The 27,761-nt window shown below is 34.2% G+C and overlaps 1 long non-coding RNA gene across 1 annotated transcript; it reads left to right on the top strand.

The window, feature by feature from the left end:
* Positions 1 to 27,761, top strand: LOC125692214 (uncharacterized). Its single transcript, XR_007376522.1, has 4 exons — positions 1 to 69; positions 23,221 to 23,359; positions 26,516 to 26,597; positions 27,017 to 27,761. It is a non-coding gene; the product is annotated as an uncharacterized LOC125692214 (long non-coding RNA).

Here is a 27,761-nt window from a genome sequence, read left to right as displayed (position 1 = left end):
GGAAGGCTTTCTTTCTGGAGATCCCTCTTCTGTGGAGGTTTTTCTGCAAACCTAGATCTCTGGATACAGGTGAGCATTTCTTTACTGCTTGTTTCTTTTCCCATTTTCATTACAATGATCTTCTAGCTGTAACACCAACTGTAACAGATGTGAACAATGTCATTTAAGTGTGTTGCTTATTAGCCTCCATGTGTGACGTACAAGCCTCTAATTAGTATATTTAGAAGCAACAGAAAGGTGGAGGGAAATGTAAGCTAGTTGGTCAATAGTATGGGTGACTTGGTTATTAGAAACGTGGAAATGGTATACAGGTAATCCTATGAGGAGAAACCGGATAAGCAAGCTTAGGGAAGCCTGGATGTCCAGCCTAGGGAAGATAGGACCCAAGAGCTGACTTTGGTTTCCTCTATAGCAGAGGTGGACAGGAAATGATACAGATCCTTTGTAGTACAGGAGCTTAGGAAAATATATAAAAGCAAACACACTAATTGTACAAACACAATCAGCATTTGTTTGTCTGATTTTTGCCAGGGCAGCTGTCAAACACATGAATGGATTGCTTAAGGAGCTGTTGAACCTCCATCCTTGGAGATGTTAAGAACTTGAGTAGTTACTGTTGTGAGCAACGTTGGCGCAAAAAGTGATCTCTTGAGATCCTTTCTAACATAAATTACAGTTCTGTGATTTTAACATAGTCTTACTCAATTACTCTAGAACCACTCTTTCTTAGAGACTTCTAATCAAAGTTTGCCTCTAACCTGATTCAAAAAGAATGCCAATGATTATAGGGGGAGGTGTTGGACTGTTCAGAATTACTTTCAGATTTTGTTGAATATAAACATTTATTACTGATTCAGATACAAATTTGCTAGTATTCAAGTGTTCTGTCTTTGATACATTTCTGCGTTTCATAAGAAGATTTCATAGTAACTGAAACCACCTCAAAAAAACATCTCTTTCCCAGACCTAATTTGTAGTTCTGTGTTAAAAATGTTGAAATGTGCTTTTATTGATTTCCCTCCCCTCCTGTAAGAGATTATTCTTTTGCCCCATTGTCTCCAAGCTTGCTGAGGAACACTGATGGACCAGTCCTGGGTAAGGGTTAAGAAATCCTTTGCCTGAGGGACACAGATGGACAAGTCTAGGCCAGCCCTGGTCAAAGGTAGCAAAATCTTATGTTTGAAGATTTGCAGGCCAGGGGCAGTGAGAGAGAAGTAAGCTGCAGCTTAATGGCCAGGAAGCATTTTGTGTGGACTCATCTCGAGGGAGATAGCCATTTCAGGGAGGTAACTGTACATGGCTCTTAACCAAGCACCCAGAAATGCCACGTTGGCAGAAGAAGAATTAAGAAAGGGACCAGCAACTATGAGATTAGGTTTTTGACAACATACTCCTCACAACGAGATGCCTGCATGCTGATGGACTCTCCTGGCCTGCTGCCTGAGTCCTGCTGCTTTCTCCTGGGCTTACCCTGTCACAGTACCTGCTTGCTGCCCGAGGCCAGCCGTGCTGCTGCTGCTGTCCCCCTGTGCTTTTACCTCAGACCCTTGGAATGATGTGCGATGGATCTTGGTGATGACTAATCCCCGCTTTACGCCACTCTTTATTTTTTCCTATCATCCGCTTCCCCATCACCCTAATTGGTAACAGTGTCCTCAGCCTTCCATATCTTTGTGATTAAGATTTGTGTTAAACTGGTAGGACCAACATTTAAATGATTGTTTCTTAACCTAATGTCAGCTATGCATGCATCAAAAAATCTCCTCTTCCTCCTATAAATTGGAGCAAGACACCCCCATCTCACAGATACTTGATACGTTGACTCAAACTGCAGTTAGTCTTGCTTGCATATTTCTGTGACCAAGTTTTGCCTTAATAATACAGAATCTAGAAATAAATGGTATTTTTTTCTCTCTCAATTGAAATTCAAACGATCAAGCAACTCTAAAATAAGAAAGGCTTTCATTTTTTCCTTGTTGTAATATAGACTTTATGCATCTGTTAGGTGCAGTAGAGGGTGAAAAATAAAAATATCTGTTAAAAGTCTTCATATTTTCCTTCCCTGTTACTAGTTGACATCTGTCGGGGGGAGTGGAGGGGGAAGAGAAAGTAACAACAATGAAAAAAGATTAGGAAAGACAATGAAGGGAATTCCAAAAAACCTGTTGCAAAGAGCTTTCTCTGGTTTCTTTTTTTCTGTTACTGTTTTATGAATTAATCAGATTAGAGAAATGATATTTATATATGGATTACGGTGGGGGGGGGAGGGGAGATTCTCAAACAGAATCCACGAGAAACAGATGCAAACTTCTGACTTTACAGATGGCTGTTTTTCTTAATTATATGGATAACTGTTCAGAAATACATAATTGGTCATGCTTGACAAGTAATAGCAGTTTTTCCAAGATAAACAAATGTTCACATTTTTCATACTTAATCAGGGAGTTTATGTGCAAAAATGACCAAATGTATCATCTATTCTAAGCCTCCTATGTTATTTTATAATAAACCACCATCTGTACTTTGATTTTATGGAGTCTGTGTGTGATGACCACAGAATCTGATTACATGGCAGATGGTTTTGAAGAAGAAACTAGATTATTATTTATTTATTTTTAAGTGAACTACAAAAGCTCGCTTCATTGATTTGGAGATGTCCCCAGAACAAGTTTATTTTTCTTTCATATCGCAAGTAGCCCACTAGCTGCTTCTTGCTTTCCTATGTCTTCCAAACTCGGACTTCACAGGAAGTAATGTTGTGTATTTGTTTATCTATCCTGTGTGTTTTCATAGTACCTATACTGTTTATTTTCTGAGGAATTTCAATTGTGATGAATACACTTATGGTTATGATATCAGTTTAGTTGTATGCTGAGAGCTTGGCAGTTTTATCTGTTTTGTTAGTTACTTGTTCTATGAAGGTTCCTAACTTTGGAATTGGTTCTACTGAGTAAATATGGATGAAGTCACTACTTGTTACTGCCCTTAATTTTTTTGTTTGTTTGTTTGTTTTCCTTTGTGAATGCTTGTTTCATGAAAAGTATTATTTCTCACTTCTGACATTTAGGTAATGTTTGCAGAATGTTAGTGATCAGGGTTGTTTCTGGAGCATGGCTTGAAAGAGACGGGTGAGGTACAGCTTCCCACAGAGGTAATTGTTATCCATTCTCCTTTCTGTCTTGGAGTTGCTTTAGCTGCATCTGTGAAACTGTGAAGAAACAGCGTGTTCTCAGGTAATAGAAAAAAACATACAGCCATGTGAAAGTCACGTACACTTGTCCTACACATTTTTATCCAGTCTTTTCTCTTAATAGTGTAAGAGTGACTATCTAAGCTGTGCTCCTTAGGATTTTCCTAGAATGCTGCATGCAGTATAACTGTAGTGCCTGCTTCTGACATACTGTTCGTTCTTTCAGGGAAAACAGGTAACACTGAGTTAGAAGACTCCATGTGATTAAAAATCACTGACAGTACAAAAAAAGCATAATCTCAGACTTAAATGATCATGAGAATTTAACAAGAGTGTAGTTTTCTGCATGGTCATGAGTTAGTTTGAGCTGGTTCAGGTAGCATAAATAAAAAGGAACAGAATGAAAAGGCATTTTATCATATTAACAGAGATATAGAGCTCCTTCCAGTTGGGCTGAATTCTGAAAAGCAGTCTGCTTCCAGGTAACTGCAAAGCATTTGCTCTTATATCTTGTGCCACACAGATTTGCTACTTTAATAGTAATGGATATGAAAAAGAGAACAGAACTGTCATTGAGGATATTACAAAACTATTCACAGTAGTAGCTGGGGATGCTCCATTTTGTACTATTGATGGATATGTAAAAATATATATTCCTTTGGTTAGTTTCTGGTGTACTGTTTAGAATTTGTTGGGCTTAGTTGGATATTTACAGCTCTAAATAATAGTAGCGTTGTGCATGTTACTGAAGAATAGAAGAAATGTTAATCACGCTCTATAACTATTCCAGCTCTTTAGGGTTGGCCAGTCTGTAGGGTTGGGAATGTACCTTTTGAGCAGATGAGGTTGAGGCAGTGGTAGTAGAAATGGTACAACTGAGCATTTATTTCCTATTACCCTAAGAGAGCAGGCCTCTAAATCAAAGAAATATATAAACCCAGAAAAAATTGATTCAGAGAAATACTCAGAAAAAAGATATACATTTATTTGAACTACAAAAAGGGATTAAATTTTGCAAAGTGGCTTCAACTAATTTAACGATAATTGGTTTTCTCCCAAAATCATTAGTACCTACTGTTCCAGGTCATGCTGGAACAGCTACAAACATAGGTTTTACTGTGGTATATCTGCACTTCCACTTCCCATCTCAGCTTGAATCAGGCAGTGTAAATGTATGTAAAGCAGAAATTAGGTGTTAAAGAAGCAAGCACAGATAATTTTTGTTTCAATGCTTTTAAAGTTCAGTTTGGTCATCTTTCAATTTGTGGTAGAATTTGCATTGCTTTTCATTACACAAAAATCTGTAGTTTTCTCTTTAACAGTTATTTAAATATATATATATACATAAAAAGAATAATATAATATGTGCATTATGTAACAATATATACACCCTATATGTAAAAATAAAATATATGTAACTAAAAAGCAAATTGCTTTTTCGTTGTGTAAAAGTAAATTATCAAGACATTTAAAAATTTATAAATGTTATAGTCTTATAATATAGTATCAGTATATAGTCTTGCAATGTGGATTTCAGTGTTTCCCACAACAGCAAAATGCATAATAGGAAAATAAAACTAAAATAGAAAGAGAAAAATCCAGTAGAGATAATCTTCAGTAGACACAAGTGTATTCACGTGCTGGTTGAACTGTTTTAAAATCATTGGCTATTTCTTCTTTTGTAATACTACTTGCAAAAACAAACAAACAAACAAAAAAAACACTTATACTTTTGAAATCCAAGTTCTGTTTACGTTGTATTCTGTTAGTAGCTTGAAAGGAGTTTGATCAATCTAATCTTATCACTTTAATTGTAGGAGATGAGACAAACTGCTTCCAAGTAGATTACACCATTGAGCATAATTTAGATATTTATCAAAGCCTCGAATATTGAGGAAAATGCCAGAGTTGAACAAAAGCACTGCTGTGCTAACATACACTAGAATAATCTAAACAAGAGTAGCTTGACAGAGATTAGCATGACGTATAGGTCTGCTGTACGGAAATGCTCTTTTAAGATGTAATAGTTAAAGGAAATATTGTTAATACTCATAGGTGTGATTTAATGTAGGTGTGATTTTTGTTTAACGTATCTGTTTTTAGTTTTTGATAAGATTGTAAATTGACAGATGTAAAGGTGTTCATGTTAACTTTTGCAAACTGCCAAACATGAAGTCGTGTAACTCAAGCAGCCATTTTCTATGTGATAGGGTTTGGCTGTGCACTCCTTATCAACTCACCCAGCCTACTCATTATGCCAAAGGCCTAGTGTGTACAGTGAGGTGCAAAAGATTTTATCCTTGAGACTAACAATCAGGGTTTCACCAGGGGGCAGTTAATGACTGCCCTGTTGTCTCAAACTGGGTTCTCTGAGAACTGATAACACACCTGGTTCAATAGATCCAATTCTATGTTGCGTGACTGAGTCAATCAGTGTACCACATAAATGGCAAGTGGACAATCACCACTTTGAGATTTCTTGCAAGCACCAAGGTCTGTCTGCACCCCAGAACCTCACCTGGAGTAGGGATATTACTTGAGGTTAACTCAGGCCTGAAAAGAGGATCATCTGGGTTGTGCTGACGCTTTGCCTACTGGTCCTCTGTAAGTAATTTTCAGTTTTTAAGCTATAGCAGCCTTGCTGAGATTTGTTCTTAGATTTGTTTTGTACCCTCTACGCTCTGTGTAGCAAATACTCAAAGACATCTAGCCATTTCAAATCTTGTTAACTCGAGGTGATAACTGTTCAAATTACCATCTTATATCTATTTTATATAAATATCTTTCTGCCTTTCTCTTGTGACTTTCTCTTGTGAAGCATGCAGTGCTTTTGTCTCCATCTGGGACAGATAGAAAATGGAAGTGATTGAGAGCATTACATATGTATGTGTTCGTATTATTAAATACATCATTAAATACATACATTTTTATGACATGATATAGTTAACATAATTTTAAAGAGCACAAGCATGTTATATGGACGACAAGAGAAAAAGATACTGCTTTGTACATTATAAGTAAGATGCTTACTAAATACTTAATGAAAATCTGACATCCAGCTTTGAAATGAGAGTGATAAATTCAAAAAATAAGGAAGATCTTTAAAGTCTGGAAAAAAAGAAGCCTTTGTGACTGCCTCAAGTGCTTAGGTGTTTAGTATTTCAAGGAACATTAGAAATTTGCCCTGATCAACAAACAGTGTTGGAAACAAATAATAATGGATGGGAACCTCTTAAAGAAGTTAACGAGAGTGGAGAAATGCAGGGCAGTATAAGAAAAAATATAAGATTTGTAGGTGATCTGCTTTTGGGAGGATGACGCTAGTGAAATTGTCCTTAAAAATCCACAAATATTTTTCCATGGAAAGAAAAAATTGTCTGGAATCAAATAGGGGTGCATGGAACATTTACATCTTGTATGTTTCTAGAAGACAGTATGAAGATAAAATATATATTGTCAAATAGAAAGAAAACACTACCTAATGTAGCTGAGCAACATCAAGGTATTCTGACTCTACTTGATATAAGTTCTCAGTACTTAAAAAACAAACAAGAAAACACCCAACAAGCAGGCATACAAAAATCAAAATACAATTGTACTGAAAATGGAAATAAGAGAGAATAAGCTCTACTCAGAAAAAGACACAAGCCTTATGTATTTCTCATTAAAAATATTAATATGTAGCTTAGAATTGCAAAATTGAAATAGAATTATTGGTCAGATCCAAAACTGAACGTAACATAGAAACCGAATTTCTGGAAGAAAGAAATCTTGACCAAAAGCACTCACTTGGAGTAAATTATATTCTGCAATGAACAAGTGTTTGTGAACTTGAAGTACATTTCTGTTTCCTTGAAGGGGACTCTAATTTCCAGTTTGTTGTTGGATTTCTTTCTTTTTTTTTTTTTTTTTTTTTTTTGTCGTAATGAAGATATTTGTACAAAAAAATCCCTTCTGCTTCTATAGCCTAATATTTTCTTTTGATGAAAATAAATGCAAGAATGTGAATGAATTAAACTTTTCTGCCAAATACTTGATACTAATAATTCTGCCTCTAATCATAAATTTAAACAAATAAATGAAGATCACGCTCTTGCCACCTGTGCTTGTCCCTCTTCAAACTTTTACAGAAAAAAGAAAGGGATCCTAAGCTGAGGCACTTAGCCTAAGTATTGCAACACAGATAGATGGCACAGCCCAAGACTGTTGTATAGAATGAAACCAGAACCATGCACTTGCCTCTCAGATACTCATGAACTTAACTGATCTGACATGAAAATCCTGTGTTAAACCTTCCTGATTTTGTCAGTAGCACTCAATTAAATCAACTCAAGCTCTTTTTAAATTACTTCTAGAAATAATTTTCATATTTGACAGGTACTACTTGTATCAGCTGTGCCCTCCCTGGGAAAGGGTGTAAGCCATAGAAGAAGATAAATGTGATTTTCCCCATTGAATATTTTTATCCATTCAAATTATATTTATTGGCTAAGTGTTACTACTGGATCTATACATTTATAGTCAGTGGGAGTGCTAACAGTCCTTAGCATCTTTTCATTGTTTCTTACTGTTCATTGAAGGAAAAAGTAGCATTTGCTGCCTTTTATTTAATCTGATAATACTGGCCAAGCTATTATTTATATTTTTTTTTTTAAATAAAATACAGAGAAGATTGAGGGAAGCAGTCATTCACTTGTACTCTGCCCTAGTGTGGCTACATCTGAAGTACTGTGTCCAGTTCTGTTCTCTTTTCAATAATACAGGGAACTACAGGAGAGAGTCAGGGTAGCAAAGGTAAGAGATGTGAAGAATCTCTTGTATGAGGAAAGCCTGAGAGCCCTGGGACTATACAGTCTGGAGAAAAGAAGACAGAGGATCTTATCAATGCTTATAAATATCTGAAGTGTGTGAACCAACTGGATGGGGCTAGACACTTTTCAGTGGTTTCCACTGACAGGATAAGGGATAGTAGAAACAAACCGGTACGCAAGAAGTTCCATATGAATGTGACGAAAAACTTCTTTACTGTGAGGGTCACAGAACGCTGCAACAGTCTTTGATCATGGAGTTATGGAAAGGGACTTTTTTAGAGATCAACTAGTCCAAGACCCCTGCTAAAGCAGATTTCCTAGAATAGGTTGATGTCTGTATTGATATGAAAAAGCCACTTCTATAAGTGCAAAGTATGGAAAACAAAGTAATTCTCAGAAATGTTGTGGAATCTCCAACTGTGGAGATATCCAAAAGCCTCCTGGATACTTTCCTGTAAGACCTGCTTCAGCAGGGAGGTTGGACTTGATGATCTCCAGAGAACTCTTCCACCACCTTCAGTTATGTGGTTCTGTTATTTATCTGCAGAATCAGGAGCTTCAGAGATGATGACTTCCAAACTAGACCACTGTTAAGTATGATGCAGAAAAGATTTAGGAAATAAACCTGTTCCCAAACCAATATAGCTGTGTGCCAAAGCCAATAACACTTGCCTTAAGAATAGAGGATTCTCTGGTCTATGTTCCATCATGTTCTGTGGTGAGTATGGAACTTAATGCTGTACAATACTGTTTTCTGTAAATAGCTCATCCATTGCATTTTTACAGTAGGGATTTATAATGTGGAATTCGGTTAAATGAGTATTAATTACATGATTACAGTACGTATTGCATCCGTGGTAGTCGCTACTTCTCATGTTTGTGAAAAGAGTAGATGGTGCAGCTAACGTAGGTTCCTCTGTTTTCAAGGCTGTCGTGTTACATTTCTCATTTTCTTCACTCTGCCAAGAGTTGTTATAGATTGTTAATATTTCAACATGACAAGCCATTCCTGTTGTTAGTGTTCCTCTCACAGCATCCCAGATGTTTTCAGGCTAATTTTCCTGTGCACCTTAAAGCTCTGTTATGTAACATGCCAAGATATTGCCTAAAAGCAGGCAAAAAAAGTTGCTCACTTTTTCTGAATGTTTAGAATCACACAAGCTGAGAGATGCTGTGTTGCTTTCCCCCCCCCCCCCCCCCCCCCCACTAATTCTTGTTTCTGTAGGGAACAAATAACGAATCAGTAGACATCCCTGGCAGATTTTTAGTGGTTCAAGTTGAAGTTTCACTGAATTTGCTGGAGCAATGACAGCTTACTTGGTGATCTGTTCCCATTAATGGAAACTTGACATGCTACTGCAGCTGATACACTCATTTTTCTACTTCTGTTCAGTCTGGGCAAATGTAACTTACGATGATTTTGGAAATAATGTTCCTTAAGTCAATTGCAACAGCCTCTTATTAAGGTGTGATTCAGATGCCTAGTTGTGTAGTGAGTAACATTCAAGATAACCATATCAGGATACCCAGAATTTCACAGGCTTAAGAAGAAATCTGCTTTCTTACAGCAGGACACATATCTGTGGCAGAATACATTATAGAATATCTACAGTGTATATAAATATTACTTAGATTCATTTGAAATATGTGTTATGTATTTGTAATTTCTCTATTTTTATAAGCTCTCTATCCTGTGCAAAACAAACAAGCAAGAAAAAAAAAAAGGAAAAAATACCATACCAGGAGTTGTTATTTAAAGTAGAAAAATAAACCACAACTAACCAAACAACACATGTGTGAAACACTACACAAAACAAAAGACTTCAGCCTCTTCAAGCTGTGTATAGGATGATCAAGCTTCAAGAAAGCTGGAAACTAAAAAATAAATAATTTCAGGAAAGATGTTTATTCTCTGCAAATCTAAGAAACCTGTCACATCCTTGTCTTTTTAGTTATTGCTAACCTAAGATCTGTCTTTGACAATTCACTTGAAGGCTGTGTCAGGGGCCAACATAACAAAATAGGAGCCATTATTTTCAGAGCAGGGTTTGTGTATTTAACATATTTAGAGCTATTTCCTTTTCTGTCTGATGCATTGTTAAAAGACATCAGAAAGAGATATTAGAGGAAGTACGGAAATAGAGCTGTAATATTTCTCCTAAAAGAAAGGCTGAGGGATCTGGGCTTGTTCAACTTGAAGAAAAGCCTTCAGGGAGATCTCATTTCAGCCTTCTAGTACAGGAGGGGAGCTTATAAATGGAGGAAGATTTTAGACATGGGCAGAGAGTGATAAAGTAGGGGGGAGTGCCTTTAATCTGAGAGGGTATTTATTATAGACATTAGGTAGATTTTTTTTACACAGAGGGTACTGAGGCAGTGGCACAGCTACCCAGAGAAGCTGTGTGTGCCCCATCCTTGGGAGGTGCTCAAGGCCAGGTTGGAAGGGGCCCTGGGCAGCCTGAGCTATTGGGGGGGGGGGAGGGGGGCAGCTCTGCCCACAGTACGGGGTTATAATTAGATGATCTTAAAGGTCCTTTCCAATAGAAGCCTTTCTATGATTCTATAATGTCAATATTCTCTAGTGTATAAGCATTATTTCTTTGTTCAGTGTTCTATTTACTATGTTAAGTTTTTTTTCTATGAGCACAATTGTTTTGTGGAGTTGCGTTAGCTGTTACTAGAAAAGCTGCCCACAAAAATAGTAATTTAGTCTTTTATCCTGTTTTTTTTTTTTCTCTTCCAGTCTCTTTCCAGTGTTTTAAAGTGAACTTTTCGTGAACCATAAGTTTGCTTATGAAAACTTTCAAAACTTTAAAAATGACTTTGCAAGTTTGCCTAATTGGAAGTATGTTCTGTCCAATACAACTCTTCCTTAATATAAAAAAGAACAAATGTATCTGTTGTTTGAACCAGATATTGATATTATATTCATACATCATTTTGTGCTTTCATACCTTACTTTGTACTTTCAAATATTATTTGTACTTTAAAGCGTATTTTGTGTGTTTTGGCAGCTGAAGGTTCAAGGTCATTTAGAAATTCTGCTCCTCTTCTCTGCATATCAAAGACCTTAACGTAGTGAAAAATTCCCTCTTACTAATGACGTAAATTTGCTTTCAACATTACTGTCTTCTAAATATGGATTATGAATTTGATTTTTGTTTTTTTCTTGTAAAGAAGCAGGAACAGTGCACTACAAATACATTTGATACTATGTATCAGGAGATAGGAAGTATATGTGACTGGATTTTAAATACATTAAAGCTCTACATAATAAGGCAATTTGGACGCAGTTTGTCTCTTACTAATAGTTTTTGCTAGCCTAGTACAATATGTCCTGGTCTTTGGCTTGTCTGTGAAGGTGCTACTGCAATACAAATAAGTTATAATGACATTTTAAATCTACTCATCTTGCCGAACTTAACCTATAACATCTCATTTCTTTAGACATAAGGCCAAGCTCTTGTGCACTAAATCAAGTCTTCCTCTCATTTGAACCTTCTTAAAATTCTACGTGCAGTTTGCAAGTTAAGTCATTGCAAGGACATATCCCAGAGTTCCAGGCACTTGAAGGAACACAGGGGAATAAGAAGCCTGGTGATTGCCTTGATATATTTTTATTTACTGATCTCCTGTTTAGTGCACTTAATTTATGTCAGATAAATCAACTGAATTCCTTTTAAAGATCAAGTGAAGAAAATGTCATAGCATTAAGCATAAGTATCCATATTATTCCTAAAGGTCTTGTTGTCCCTAGCCACATGCTTGTAGAGATTCCTCAGATGAGAGTATGCCCTTTGTTTTGAACACTTCCCTGATATTAAAAATATTCTGAATTTCTTTTCTGTATTTGGCAACAAAATATAAATGATTAGCTGCTTTAATTAAAAGAAAGATTGTTGGGATGAACACTTAAGAAGGAGAATGTATGCAGGTAAAAATGTAGAATGATATTTTCTCTATTATCAGGTCTGAAGTCACCAGATGGTGCTATTACATAGTGCTGCAAGATTTTCCTCTATAGTTTATTTTTTTTTTTTTTTCCCAAAGAAATGCTCTGTCCCTATTCTTTACAGTAGAGAGAAAGTGTAGCAGCTCATGGACTGATGGAATAGATTGTCTTCGTGGGAGAAGGGTATTGGTGGATGAGGTTATCTTCCTCTAAAACAGCATAATTTGCATACTCTCTGTGGTTGCCTTTGTTTCTGAACCGAAAATAATACGTAATCTGCTAAAATAGACTGTACACTTTCACCCCATGAACAGTTTTATTTGAGGAAAATATAATAAAACCTAGTAATGTGTTAATAGTAGTGTCAGAGAAAACAGATGTCAGAAGAATATGCTATTGTTTGCATGGAGAAAAATGTAATTAACAAATATATCTTGCTTAAACTTTTAAAGAAAAAGTCCCAATGATTTGTCTCTTTATTTGTTTTTAATTGGATTGCATTAGAGAGAATAACCACTAGATTAACCACTCCTTCATGTGACATAGGTTCAGGTTCTTCAAAAGGAAAAATTGTTTAAATCATACAAATCTAAGTTGGAATTAAAAAAAAAAAAAAAAAAAAAAAAAAAAAAAAAAAAGAGAAAGGTAAATAGACTTTATCTGACAGTATATGCTGTAGCATAATAGAATGATAAAGCAAAATATAGTAATGGGAAGGTAGCCATCTGGAGTTTAGGAGAATAATGATTCAAGCTGCTCCAAAAGATTAGCAATTTTTACATAAAAATTCTTGTTAGTGACTGAGATGATAATCTTTTATCACCCTATGTTTGGAAAGTGGATGGTGCTACTTAAATCACTTAGCATTCTAATAGCATAGACAAATCTGTACACAAAATCTGGTTGGAAGAAAAAATGTTTACCTGGTAACTAGAGATAGTTATTTATAGTTCACAAGGTGTATGAATTTCTTATCTTCCAGAATAGGCTTTATCTCTGAAGCTACTTCTTGTCATGATTTTCTTCCTTTAATGGTGGTTAACTGCTATGTTATGCAATTGCAAGGTTGAATACAGTTGCTTTAAGAGTATCTGAAATGAATGATGCAGTTGCATGATGACCAAGTTGCGTGATGATATCTTTTTTTTTTTTAAATTAATTTTCTTTTCTTTAAATAGTTAACAGTTTTTTCTCTTGGTAACGGTACTCAGGTTGGGAATGAGAGGAGCAGCTTGTAAATACTTAAATCTTTTACTGGAGATCATCTAAACAAGATTTGAAATGTTTTGCTAAGCCTGGGAAATAGACTTATTTGTCCTTTAAATCTTACTTCAAAATGTCTTCAATTTATTCCAGGTGTAGAACACCTGACTATGTTAAAAGAACAAGAACCTCCATTTCACAGCTTCTGGGGCTGTTTTTTTGTGCTTTTCTTAGTAACTACTTGCCAGGAAGCTGGACTGATAATTCAGTTTATGATAAGGCTAAACTGCAATGTGTGGGGTAACACTCAAATGCAAAAGCTGTCCTTGGCAGGTATGATATTTTGTTAATTTGTCAGATGTAGTATACAATTTCTTATACAAGTAATATTAACTAAGAAGTGTTAGTTATTATGTACCATAAAGAGATTAACATTGCCTTCATACATAAAGAGTTGAAGACGATCCATAAACTATGTTTGTGTTACACTCATTTACTCCCACTAAGATGTCCTTCACAACAATTTCATAAATATGATTGCATCTTATTAATCACCATTAAATAACCTACAGTCAAACTGATTTAAAAAAAAAAAAGTGCAAACCTTTTTCTAGGGGAGAAAGGGGGAAAGTTCATACAGAAAGACTTGAAATAAGATAAAATATTCGCTTTCTCTGTTCTTTACTATTCTCTGCCTCCCTTTTTTTATTTTCACCTCCATTGGCTTCCATTCTGCTCTAATTCTAATTTATATTAGCTGCTTGAAAAAAACTTACAGTTGCAAGACTAAAACATGCTCAGGTGATAGAAAGAGAAGCAGTTATGTGTTACATTTTTACCTAATACTGATTTTATACTACAGTTATTCTCCTGGTATTATTAGATCTTGTTTTCCATCCATACATCTACATCACAAGAATTGGATCAGGTTTTCTGAATACAAGAGAATATTTTCTTTTGGATGATTGTACACATCAAATACATATCAAATGATGAACTTTTAGTTCCTACTTTTGTATTTTGTCTTTACTCATGTACTGATAACAATACAGTCTTACTATGACTTAGAGGTGGAATTACGTTTTTGGAACAGTGAAGAACAAATGATACTTGATTTTCCTTTTTTTTTTTTTTTTCTCTCAACACTGTCTATCAATAGAATTAGATAAAGAAATTTTTTTTATAGGAATATTGATTTCATTATTAACACTATTTGAGAGATTTCATGTGGTGTATGACCATTCTGTATAAAGCAAATTTTGATGTCCAAATTTCAAAGGACCTGTTTTAATCATTCTTTAAGTACATTCAAGCTAGTCTGCATGGGGCAGTAATATACTGAAGTCGTATTAATTAACATATTTAAACACACATATATATATATATATATATATATATATAAAATATGTATTAAATATATAAGGACTGTTCTGAAAGGAAGAGCTGCTATTTTGTTATGTTTCCTCATGACTTCAGAGGTGGATGTTGGTGGTATGGCAGTAGAAGCTGAACCTTCCCACCAGTACTCCATTGCATGTTGTTTCAGTGTGGCAGCTGGCAGTGTGTATGAAGTAAAATGTGTCACTGAATTCTTCCATGCAGAAAAAAAACACCCACTGACATTCATCAACGCTTGCTGAATATTTTTTTGAGACCATGCAGTGGATGTGAGCAGTGAGGCAGGTGGGGCAGTGAATCACTTCCTCTGCTGGTACAGATATTTTCAGGAATTACATGCAGGCTCTTGTTCATCCCTGGTCAAAATGTGTTGCTAATGGTGGTGACTATGGTGAAAATTAGTGTTTTTATAGAGATAATGTGCTTCATCTTTCGTCAGTGTTATTGTGCTCTTTGCGTTTGTTGCAGTGGTCACGAAAGTAAATAGGAGGCATTATATTCAGAGTGACCTACATATTCAAGTAGAATTAATCTGTAATCTGTATTTTTGAATCACAGTTTTCTTCGTTATAGATTTGTGTGGAAAAATTAGGAACTTCAAAAAAAAAAAAAAAAAAAAAAGCTTCCCAGAATATTTAATCTGTATTACTAAATAGTAATAACTAAAGAGCAGATAAATACAATTGAGGAAAGCTAATTGAAAAATGGTTCGTTGATATTAGAGGATAAAATGCAAATAATGCCACATATTCAATAAAAGAATCTCAAGAAATATAAATAATATTTTATTTTGTAATAAATTTCTCAGGTACATGTATAATATACTATATAATATAAATTATGTATACAATAATCTGTTGAAAAATAAGGTTTTTGAGCTAGATGAAGAACAAAAAATAAGAATTAAACTGGAAGAAAGCCTACCATTAAAAAAAAATCCCCAACCAGGGACTCTTTAGAGCAGTTATGATAACAAAACAGATGACAAGTGGCAACATGCATGTTAATAAGCTCCAATCAATTTATGTTCTTTAATCTACTTTGGTTTGAAGGACATCACATCAAGAATGACTCACAAAACAAATGACAATCACCTGAGAGTAGTCCTTTCCCTGGAGGGAATTCATATCTAAAACAACAGAAGTATTTATGAAAAACAAAGAATTTACCATATGAATCAAAATTAGTCAAGGAGAAAAACTGTGATGTGCTGAAATTATTGTCAGTGAAACAGGAAAAAATAAAAGCTATTAAATCATCTGAGGAAGATCTTGAAAGTCACAAAGGAATTTTTAACTTCTGAAGCCTTAAGACAGATCCTTGTGATACAAAGGCAGAAGAAAATTTGTATTTTTTTTCAATATTTTTAATACAAATATTCAATACAAAATATTTGTATCTTTTGCTGTTTTTAAAAAAAATTTGAAGTACTTTTCAAAGAAATGAAAAGATTCAGTCTAATCCGTACTTAAGTTCATTTTGTTCATTACGTACCACAGTGCCTTGAGTGCAAGGGAATGCCTGTGTTTTAAATAAAACACATATGGAGTTAATTGCAGTATCAGTGATTTAATCTTATCTTTGTAGCCCGCAAGTAGACAATTCACTCAGAACAGAGATTTAAAAAAAAAAATAGTAATAACAAGTTTGGCAAGCATGTTGATATTTTTTCATGAATATACATTACTGAAAACATCTAGAACTGAATTGTTCTTATAAAACACTATTCTTCATCTGGCCTCATTTATAGTTCCTGCAGTCTGCAGCCATACTGAAACTGTCTGATGTCCTGCTTGAATTGCTCCTTTTGTCTGATGCAGTAGGTGCCATTGATCTTTTTAATAATCTTCCTCTGGTAAATAGCCAGATTCCACTTTCTTAAATCTAAAAGGAATTTTATCCTTTGGCACACTCAGCTTGGCAATTAAAAAATTCAGAACCAAATGTAAAATACCTATAGAACGATGGTTTTGGGATATTGAAATATCTGGATGTTGAGTAAGATCTATGTTCTGTAAATGCATTCATAATACATTAAGTGAAATAATTACAGTATATCTTTGTTTGAAATGGTTTACTAGAACAAATTTCCAGTAGTTACTTTGTCTTGTTTTCACGCATATTTGAAATGTGAAGATCTTCAGAGGAATAAAGAAATATTTTTCTTCCTCTTTTCAAGTAGGGGTGGTCTGTGTACTGAAGCACACAAGCTGTTTTCATGTTCTCTCAAGTAAATCATAATATATTGGGTGAAACAACAGGTGTTTGGTGCATAATTGCCCCTGTGAAAATAATTTGTCATCTAAGAATAACTACCACCAGGGAGCCCAGACTATGTACTCTGTTTGTTATTTTATTGGAAGAAAAAACTTACAATCTGAGGATACTTCTGCTATCCTCGGATTTGCCTGGATTTTGTCTGTCTTCTAAGCATTTCATTTGTCTCATGTATGTTGATAGACAGATATGTCACATTTTACAGAATGAATTAGGAACCATATGACCAAGTTGACCTGTGTAATTTTGGAAAACTATTAATATTTAACTCCTTCCAAGTTAAACTGTATTATTAATAGAGGAAGCATGGATTCTGTTGCTTTGTTTGGCGCCAGAGACAACTTTGAAAGGTTAATTATCGGACAATATGTGTATAGATTTCAGTAAACATAGTAATCAGAGAGAAAAGGCTGTGATTCTCTCCTAAAGAACTGAAATGTTTATCTGAACTGGCAAACTATACCATTTCCATTGAATTCCTGTAACCTAATGAGCAGGGATGTAAGTTCAGTTTAAAAATCTGGATTCAAACTCTTTTCTCAAAAAAAAAAAATAAATAAATAAAAAAAAATAAAAAAAATAAAAAAATGTTGAGAGAAAGATTGGCAATAGGGACAGGTTAGAAAAAAATCTTTCCACTAAGATGCTTGAAAGTTGCTTCTAGCCTCAACTTTCAGCTCTTTAGCTTAACGTCATGCTAACCGAGACTAATTGTTTTTGATTTTGAGAAGGCTGGCATCTGGTTTATTTAGAACGCAGGCAGAATGTGCTTGTGTCTGCCTGCCAGGGTATATATATCTATATTAGATACCTTGAAATTGGTACTCTGTTTAATTTTTGGCAAGTGTAGCTTTTCCGCATCATTAGTGAGCTTGTTGAGTCAGTACTGCAGAACCACTTTCAGTATTATTAGTGATGCATTAATCCTTTGCAAAGTACAGCACTTGGAGCAGACAGGATTTAAACATCTTGTTTAAATCTTTATTTTGAGTAATTAAGCAAGATTTACTTAGATTTAACTCGGTGCTGGCACTCTGAATGTGTGTGAAATTCACACCATATATTTGATTTTTGACACTTACCATGAGGGTAGTGTTTGTACACTGGGAGGAAGTGATTTCTGCTTCACAGTTTCTGAAGGGTAATAAGCAACAATGCTCTCATGTATCTCTGTGAGATTAGAAATTGTTCAGTTACTTGGGTGTTGTGCTATTAATGTAAACTCACAAGGGGCAGATTTGTCATTGGCAAACAGTAAATTATTCATTTTCCTTATTTATCTAGCTTACTAGATGTCATTTAAATATGGCTGTGCTGTGAAGCAATGAATTGTTATGCAAGGAAAAGATTATTTCCAAAGGTCCTTTCCAACTCAAATCATTCTGTGATACTATGTGGCCGAAAAAGAGAAAGGACATTGCAGAATGCAAGATACCATAAATAAGATGTACTTTGAGATCTCAAAAAGGAAACAAACAAAAAGATTGATAATTGCTACTACTGTGAAACCTGAGCAACGCTAATTCAAGATCTGCTGTTTGTCTTACCTATGTTATTTTTTATTTCTTAAAATAAAATAAATAAATTTCAAGAGTGGTGGACTAGAATTTGCAGATGCTTGTTTTTTGTCAGTAGATTTTGTCAAGTCTTTGTCATGTAATTTCCTATTTCCCCTTCTGTAATAAAATTAATGTATGGAAAGTTGCAGTAACAGAGATAGTGAAGTTACATTCTTCAGAAATGTTGGCGCAATACCAATCAACCAATCAAAACTTATAATGGCACAGTACAGAACCTGAGCTTTACGCCTGTGTCTTCTCCTCTTCCCCACCTCCTCTGAAAGGTCATGGGTGTTTCCTAGTCACTGAAGACCAATATTTAAGTTTTATCTTTGACTGGTCCTGTGCTTTGATCTGTGTGTATAAATCTTGCTGACTTATTTTGCATTGCTATTTCAAGATGATACATTTTCTTTGCTCACACTCGTAAACTCACAGCCAAACCATGGTCATTTTGCATCTTCAGAGTTGAAATTGCCTTTCTAGCCTAAATAGCTTTTGCTTCTTTTTCAAGTATGTTCAAATATACTAAAATTCTGCGTATTGCTCTTTCATCGTCCTCCACTGCTCCATCTCTTTTTACCTGTTTGCATGCAAATATCTTGCCCAGAATTCATAGCCCCGCAGCCTTGTTGTACTTGATATATATACGGAGGTTTAAAATCTTCCATTACAAGATGGACAAACATCTATAAACGATGCTTTATCGTTATGACCAATTGTTCTGAAAAGTGTATTTGAAGTTTCTTACTTTACATGAAAGCATCGTCAGTCATCCTTCCGTTGTGTCTTCAGTTTATCCTTTTATATGTCCAAGTAGAATGCTCTTTCTGTCATGCTCTTTAGCATGTTGCAAGCTAGATGGGAGATAAAGTTGGTTTGCTATTTTACCAGTCTTTTCTGCCACTCTACCTACAGAGGAAGTTAAAAATCCTTTCTTTATGATATTAAACATTAAAGCAGGGTCAACTACCTAGTATTCCTTCAGGGATTTTTAATGTTACATAGCAAAATAAAATATAATTGTTGTAAGCCAGACAATTACAATTTAAAAATATATATGTTTTAGCAAAATACTTCAGAGACACTACAGCCTTAAATATTTTCATTGTATGAAAGATTCATATATTTAATGTCAATGTTGCTGGGCTACTTTCAGTAGCATTGTTTTAGATATGTTTTTGATCTAATATTAATGGATGTGATATTTTACTGTTCAGATCCATGTATTTCTTATAGTCATCCTATATGCTTAGGAAGTATGGCATTTACAAATAATAAATTACAGAAAACACAAATGAAATGTTCTGATGTTACTGTAGTACTGACTTAGATTGTCCTCCTCCCACACTCCAGAACGTTCATTTTTGAGCACTACTAGACTTCACTTCTTTTTTCTTTTTTCTTTTAATATCATATTTATCTGGAGAACAGTAATTCCAGTCCTGCTATTTTATTTTATGTTTTCTTCAGTTCTTGACTGTTAACAAAAGGTCATGCTGGATACTTAGAACAGTTTCTTCACAATCAGGGTGATTGTGCTCTGGAACAGTTTACCCAGGGCAGTGGTCATGGCACTGAGAGCTGTTGCTGATCGAGAAGGACAGTGCTTTCAGAAATGAAGTTTGGGGTAGTTTTGTCCAACCAAAAGTTGGATTCAATAATCTTTGTGGGTCTGGGTCTGTTCCACACTCAATGCTATGACAAGGTTCTGTATAATTTACAAATCACAAAAAAGAGTGCAAAATGACTGTAAGTGACTTGTATGCAGTGGTGTTTTTTGTTTGACTTTCCAACAGGATTCAGCACAAATTTGAAGGTAGTGATTTAACAGTATTTAGAAATCATTACTGAAGAAAAAGAAAATATTTCCATGCTGTTTTAAATTATAGTCTACATAATAAATTAAAGGAACTCTAGGAAAAAAAGAGTTCATGATAAGATGTGCCTGAAAGTAGTATATTTGCTTAAAAATTCTGTAACTAAGTTTGTTCTAGCAGTATTTATCAACAGTTCTGCAAAAAATAAATACGAGCAGGTAGGTAGATGAAGTCTACCTGTAGCCAGATGAGCATAAAATCTCTTTTTCATTTTGGAATTTATTTGATTTATTCCATCAGTTTTACAATCCATTTACATAAAATTTCCTTTCATTGCATGAGACTTAATTTTATTTTTGATATTATTGTCTCTGAAACAACATTAACACGATTGGCAAGCAAAAGGGCAGTATATTATTTCTTGTAGAGAGGAAATGTGTCCTATTGAACAAGTTTTTGTTTGATGCACTATTCCCCAGATACAAAATAAATATTTTAAAAGTGCATTCCCACTTTCTGAGTAGTTGTATCTCAGAGTAAAAGTGTCTTTCTTTCCTGTTTGTGTGGATTCTTTTTCCTTTTTCCACTCATGACTTTTGTTACTATTAGTTGGTCTCTCTTTAAAGAATGTTGCTTTAACTCCAACATTTTTTTTTCCTTTCCTTGTAAACAACAACTGCTCTGGTAGATGTTTTTCTTGCCTGTTTATTCCTTTTTACTTTGAACAAAGTCAAACTATGTATAGTATTACTCGCCTACGGCAAACTTTGAGGTGTTTTTCAACTATGTAATTCTGAAGACAAAAAGGGAAGAATATCTGATTTTCTAAAAGTTAATATACTTCTCTGTCTTTTCCAAGATGCTCAATGTATAACTAAGTAGAGATACATATTTACATAATTTCTTGGTAAAGTTATGAAGATTTTATTTTTTTCTTTTTTGTTATGTTCCTATATTTTTCATTAAAAATGTAAATCTTAGGTCTTTGAAGCTACCCAAGGAGGATGGGAAAATTGTTGTGTGCTCATAAGTAATGAGCCATCATTTGGAGCTATATTAAAACCTGATAAAATGAATGTAAATCTATAAAATGTGTTTGAAATGTTAAACTATTGCAGGAGTCAAGGGTCAAATCATTGGCGGGTGGATATAGAAACAGTTCAGGGGAAATGAACTTTGTGACTCTGAACAATTACAATAAACACCTTTCTCTGAATAATTGATAATTGACTTCCCTTTTCCAGTCTGGGTTTTCTTTTTCACGTGTAAAAGAAGGAACTGTCTTAACACAATTTTTTTTCTCTTATAAACTTTGTACAAGTAACAAAAAGCTGTAATATGCTTCAAACCCTATTGACAAAGTTGTAACCCATAAGATTCACACGAATAATTTTGTTAATGGTACGAACTGTAATAAATTAATCCTGTATTGATTATAATTGCAAGATTTAGAACATCTTCCTAATAGGTTTCCCAAATATTAATTGACATCAAGAATTTAAAGCTATTTTTAGATCTTTTAGATCTTCTCTTTCCAGAAGAAGTCCTGAAATTCCACTAAGAAGGTGTCTGATTAAGAATGTTGTAATAAGCTTGCAGCTCCATTTCTGATAATGCCCAGATGAGCATAGGTTTCAAGGTGTGTCCCTTTATGAATGTGTTTCTGTAAGTAAAGATAAGTTTTTTTGTTGTTGTTGTTTTCTTGTTGTTTTTAATTTAAAGAAAAGAAGATTGATAGTTAAATAAAATAATAGTGTCTTGTTGCCCCTTTCTTGTTCCTGCTTTATAAAAATCACTTTCCTGTTACATTGTGCTGAACTGGAGTACAAAAATACTGCACTGTTTTGGTAACATAAATCAAGGTGTTCTTGTAGGTAAGAGAAGATGATCACAAGTTTGTTGTACTTCATTAAGCTAAAACATTTATTCTGTCACCCTTTTAAACAATTTTCTCTATTCATTTACAGTATTTTCATATTTGAATTTCTCCTCACTTATCTTAATTTCAAGCTTTTTCTTCACTTTTGTATAACATTTTTTGCAGTAAGAAATGTCACAATTTTAATAACTTTGAATATCTTTGTCAATTTCTTATTTTTAATCTGAATTATTAGAGCTATAACCCGTTCTATCATGACAACATGCAGTATGGTTTCTTAATCCAGAAATTCATGTTTAAGATTAATTGAAGTTTTGTTTTTGTTTCTTTTTTTCCTTTTTCAAGACCAGGGGACTAATGGCCCTATCTATTCTCTTGTCATACTAAAGCTTTGCAGCTTGGAATTGTGCCCTTATTGCATATTATGTGCTTTTTGCTGCATGGCATGTAACCATGGAAAATATTTCTCAGGAAGACGACTCGCATCATGCGCAATTAAATATCCACATAATAATTATATAGCATCACTAACTTAATATAAGTGTTAGGCAACATTGAGCTATTACTGATTTTTAGGTTACTTGCTACCTGCAAATTCTTCCCTTACTGAGTGACAACATGTATTTTCCACTGTTCCTCAAGCCTTGAAAATTCTTTCACTTTATAGAAGAAAACAGTCCTGAATAGAAGCAGAAGAAACAAGAGGAAAAAAAATGAGTAATCATTTTTAAACGTTTCCTATTTACTAGATTGCTGTAGATCTGATTTTCATTTCTGATGGAAGTCCAAGAAAGCTAGGAAGTTTCCTTGATAAGTGCTATGGCCAGACAAAGCATTAATGCTAAATTTTTGTAGTTCTGTTGATTCGGTGTGAATCTGACACCTGATGTTAACTACCCTTCTATGATTTATTGTACCTACTTCATTCGTTGCGATGGAAGAGAATAGGTAACACAGCATCTAAACTGTACTGGGAACAAAGACTTTCAGGATGCAAGCAGATTGCAGAGATCTTAAGCCAAAACTGGGGAAAACTTTTGCCTAAATACAGCTCTCTGCCCTCTTCACCTTCCCTTGCCAGGAAAATACTGGCAGCAATGCCAATCCTTCTCTTGCTTTCTGTGCTTTCAGGAAGGTAGCTGTGCCATATGGATTGTGATATAATGATTGCCGTCTCTGTCTGGGCTCTGGTTATTGCTCCATGAAAGATTAACATCTCCAAGATCTGTGTCTAATACATAAATTTTTCACGGAACTATGTCACATAAAGGTATGACTAAGCTCATCTTACAGCGTAGAGTTCAGTATCTTCTTACATGAGATCTGCTGATAGTCACACACTGAGAAAGGGGAAAGGCTTAGCACATGATTGTCTTTCCTCTCCATTAAGTTTATGCACTTTGGCTACACGTTATGATGCACAGCATGGTGAAACAGAGGCTTGTAGAGAAAGGGCTGTTACTTTTGCATAGCCTGTGATGCTGGTGTGTTTAAATATACTGACATAAATTTCTGGAAGTTCGTATTACCTTGAAATTTGCTGAAAAAAGTTTCAGTCAAAGCAATAATTTAACGTAGAATTCCCTGTTTAGCTCACAAAGTGGTAACAAATACATTTAAAATGAGAAAATGAAATATTAAATCTAACATTCTGTCTAATGAAGGTAAAAGAACTGGAATTTAAGGTAAAATATCTACACTAATTTCTGTATTTCTATTTTTTTTTTTTCATTTTGCATTATTGGATTTTATATTTTTATATTTAATTCTTCCATTTCAATTTTAAACTAACAAATCATATTTTTGGAAAATTCATTTTAAGAAGTTTGTTTTCCTGGGATGTGGTCTTCATTTTCTCCATTTATAAACAGTGCCTAAAAATTACGTTCCTTCAACGTGGTTTTAAACATGGCTTTTTAATCACTAGACTGTAAAGTTTCTGTTGAGAATCAGAACCAGTGTAAGCAATACAAAGTCAAACTTTCTCAAATCTTTGTTTGTCTTAGATCTTGAGTCTTTAAACATTGGTTAAATAGCACTTGACAGTGGTTATCTTTCTCTTTCTTTTCTCACTTAGCCTGTTAAAAATTCACCGTAGGGATTTGTGTAAGACATTTGGCACTTTCCACGTGCCAAAAAATTTATTTCTGACATTTGTTATCATTTTGTTACACATATAAAAATATGCATATGTATATATAATCTTCAGTAATATAGGAGATACAACATTAGCATCCTCTCTACAATCAGATTCATTCAATGAAAAATTATTAGGATTATTTTCCACCTTGAATAATTTATCTCAGTAATGCTAAATTTAGGGGATTTAATTAAAAGAGACAAAACATTTTTGCATCATTCACTTGCTTATAATCTCTTAAGTGAAATGCACATATAATTCCTTTAAGCCATTCTTTGTGTTTTGAACAAGTGAAATGATAACAAAGGCTTATCAAATTAGGTCTTCAGCAACGGTTATGAAGGTAGGTAGGATGCTGGATTTGGTTAATCTGTGGCTCTGGAAAAGGAAGAAGTGGAATATTTGGGTTCCTCAGTTGTGGGGTTATTGACTTAGAATGTTCTTCTCTGTTTGAAAAGGCATCTTCAGCATGTCAGCAGGTCATATTTGATGTCGGTTTCATTCTTGGTGCCCATCACCAGACATCACCCAAGTGATTTCTGAAATGTTGTTCTGTGATCCTACATCTCTCTGTATGCACATATACAAGGTGATGTTTATACAAAGAAAAAGAAGCAATGAAGAAATTATAGTGCCCAACGGTTTGAATTTTTGTGTGTGCATTGTTTGAGCTGAGCTGCCTCTGCTCTTTGATTTCTAGCACTTGCAGATACTTTGACGTGGAAAATTTGCTCTGAGGTATGCAAGGAAGTTGCCAAACTACAAAACACAGTTTTCCTGCTAAACAGAAAACTGGGTGAAGTTCCCTGCTGTTCTGCCAAGCCTGAGGTGATCACCAGTAATCCCTCAGGGTTCCTCTGCACTTCTAGTGATAAAGACGATGAGTGATTTGGTTGCCTGCTGTTTATTTTGCTGTTTTATTCACCGATTTAAGGGAGGAGATGTGTGAACTCTCTTTTCAAATTATTTATTATTTTCTAGAGCTCTTCATTCATGTAAAGTACTGTAGGACCTTAAAGATATTAAAGATAGTATAATTAAGAGGTCATAGTCAGGAGGTACATATACATTGCTGAAAATGCAAATCATGAAGTTTTTCATCTTGTTATATTTCATATGTAGCGATTTACTAATAATAACCAGCAATACTTGACCTGTACTTGTTTTCTGACAAAAAGGAGAGATGATGATTGTAGTTTGATGTTAGTAGTTTGATACATGTTTTTATATGAAATAAATTTGTTCTTAAAATTGTGTTTGAAGAAAGATCATGGACATTTTAAACAAAAACTGATCCTCACTGCAGATGCACATCTCGTACAAATGTAAGAGGTATTATGCAGTGTTCATCCAAACGTATAACTGACTTATAATTAAAGACATGTTTACGTTAAGGGAAACCAAACAAAACAAAAAAGCCTGTAAACAAATATTTTCTGCTCATTTCACCAGAAGAATTTTCATCAAGTAAGAGTTTATTTAAGTGAAGTAGGAAAGAATTTGGTCAATGACATTTTACAGAAGGCTATAAACAAATGGTCTTGAACTGACAGCTTCACAGACAGAAGTGCTGAACATATAAATATTTCATCCCAGAGCAGATTTCATTTTCTCTGTAAGACAAATTTATATTATTAACCAATGAATATCAAATAATGTTAATGTTTAAAAAATATGTTCAGACACCATGTCTCATGGCTAGTTTCTAAATAATTTGTCTGCATTGTTACCTGACAAAAAGAGATAAAGGAATTACGAATATTTATGTAATTTCTAAGTATTTTTTTCTCAGGCATTATGGTACTCATTTTGTAACTCTCACCTAAGTTCGTGCCATTGGAATTCCTTTCCCAAATTGGTTACAGAGGATTAGATATCTAAAATGATAATAATATACAAGGATGACAATAAAATTTATTTCTAGTGGTTATTTTTGTACGCATTTCACTTCAGCATGAGTATAATCACTGCTTACATCAGTTACAACTTTTGTTTTGACTCAAGAAGTGAATAATGACTCTAATATTTACTGTTTATTTATAGCTTCTTGTGGTTTTGCCTCAAATAACCAAATTTTTTCAAGCTATCTCAGTAGACTCAAATTTTAACTGCACTTTATATATAACCTCATGAATAGACTATAGCTAATTGAATTGGAATTCATTATATTCATATATGTCACAAAGAATAAACATTCAGTGGAACTGTCAAAGGGAAAATTTTCTTTTGGATGCTGTTTTTTTCTATACATTATTGTGCTCATTCTTGATTATTTTTATCTTCTAGCTGCTTCTCTTGACTAATAGAAAATAAGAAATCAACTGTTCATCGAGAATTGCCGCATAAGTAATGCTGCAAAGGTTGGGATGTAAGTATAGCCTTAAGAAGAACAATGCACCGTCCTACAGCAGTTAACTTGCTTTTCTGCAATTAACTGATCTTCTTCCACGTTGACATAGAATATTATGAAAACCAGTCTATACCACAATCATACAGTGATCATATGGAGTTAAACTTAATTCATTTGATTTTGTTATCAGGAGTGTACATTTCAAAAGCAAGAAATGAAGGGAGGAGGAGCAGGGAGTTCCTTTGAGCTATACAGTCAATCATACAAATCAATTCTGTTAATAATTTTGTTGCTTTTTTTTTTTTAATACTACTAATTAAGCTAATATTCAGAAAGCCTATACTATGTTATTGTGTGAAAATTGTTTATATATATATGTATATATATATATATGTGTGTGTGTGTTTTTGGTTTTTTTTTTTTTTTTTTTTTGACAGGGACAATATGCTACCTTCTCTGATGAGCACTCTACTACAGATCTTGACAGTTTTGATCCCAGATGAGCAGTCATCTAAAGCTTGACACAAAGTGAAATATTTTCAGGAGGCTGGGCTGAGATAGCCTCATTCCTGGTGCCCAACATGGAATATGTATGCTGTTTGTAGAAGGTAACATGTTTTAAATCCTCTTAGAGAAGAGAATTAAACTGTGATTTCCAAATGACTTCTAAGTAACTGTAAGACTCATAGATAAAAATAGATTTTATTTATTTCCTCATTTAAAGAGAGTCTTTGAAATAAATCCTCTGTGACTATGTCTGGCTCAACAGATTCTAGCTCTGAATTCAAACTTCAAGTTTATGAAGGGGTCTCTTTACATCTTGAAGAGAAATTCAGCTTAAACTACCCTATTTACTGATGTATTAGGTTCAGCAGCTCCATGTGCTCAGTCTTGTTAATCCTGTTTTGAAGCGTTTAACTATCCTAATAAATTATGTAAGTCACCTAAAGCCACTTAAGGATGTGGTTGTGTTACAGGAGCCAGATACAAGTAAAATATATTGCTGTATATACATTGTTATGGTAGCTTTGCCTCTTTTTTTCCTTGATTACTTATGTTTTCATTCTGTTATATATTATATACATCCATATAGAAAGTAATTGTGAGAATGATATAATTTCAGTCCCATGACAATATTCAATATCAACTGGTCAAGAAAATCTATGGATATGTCTGGGGAAA

Source organism: Lagopus muta, chromosome 4, assembly GCF_023343835.1.
Source record: "Lagopus muta isolate bLagMut1 chromosome 4, bLagMut1 primary, whole genome shotgun sequence".
Lineage (NCBI taxonomy): Eukaryota > Metazoa > Chordata > Aves > Galliformes > Phasianidae > Lagopus > Lagopus muta.
This window is presented reverse-complemented; position numbering and strand designations above follow the sequence as displayed.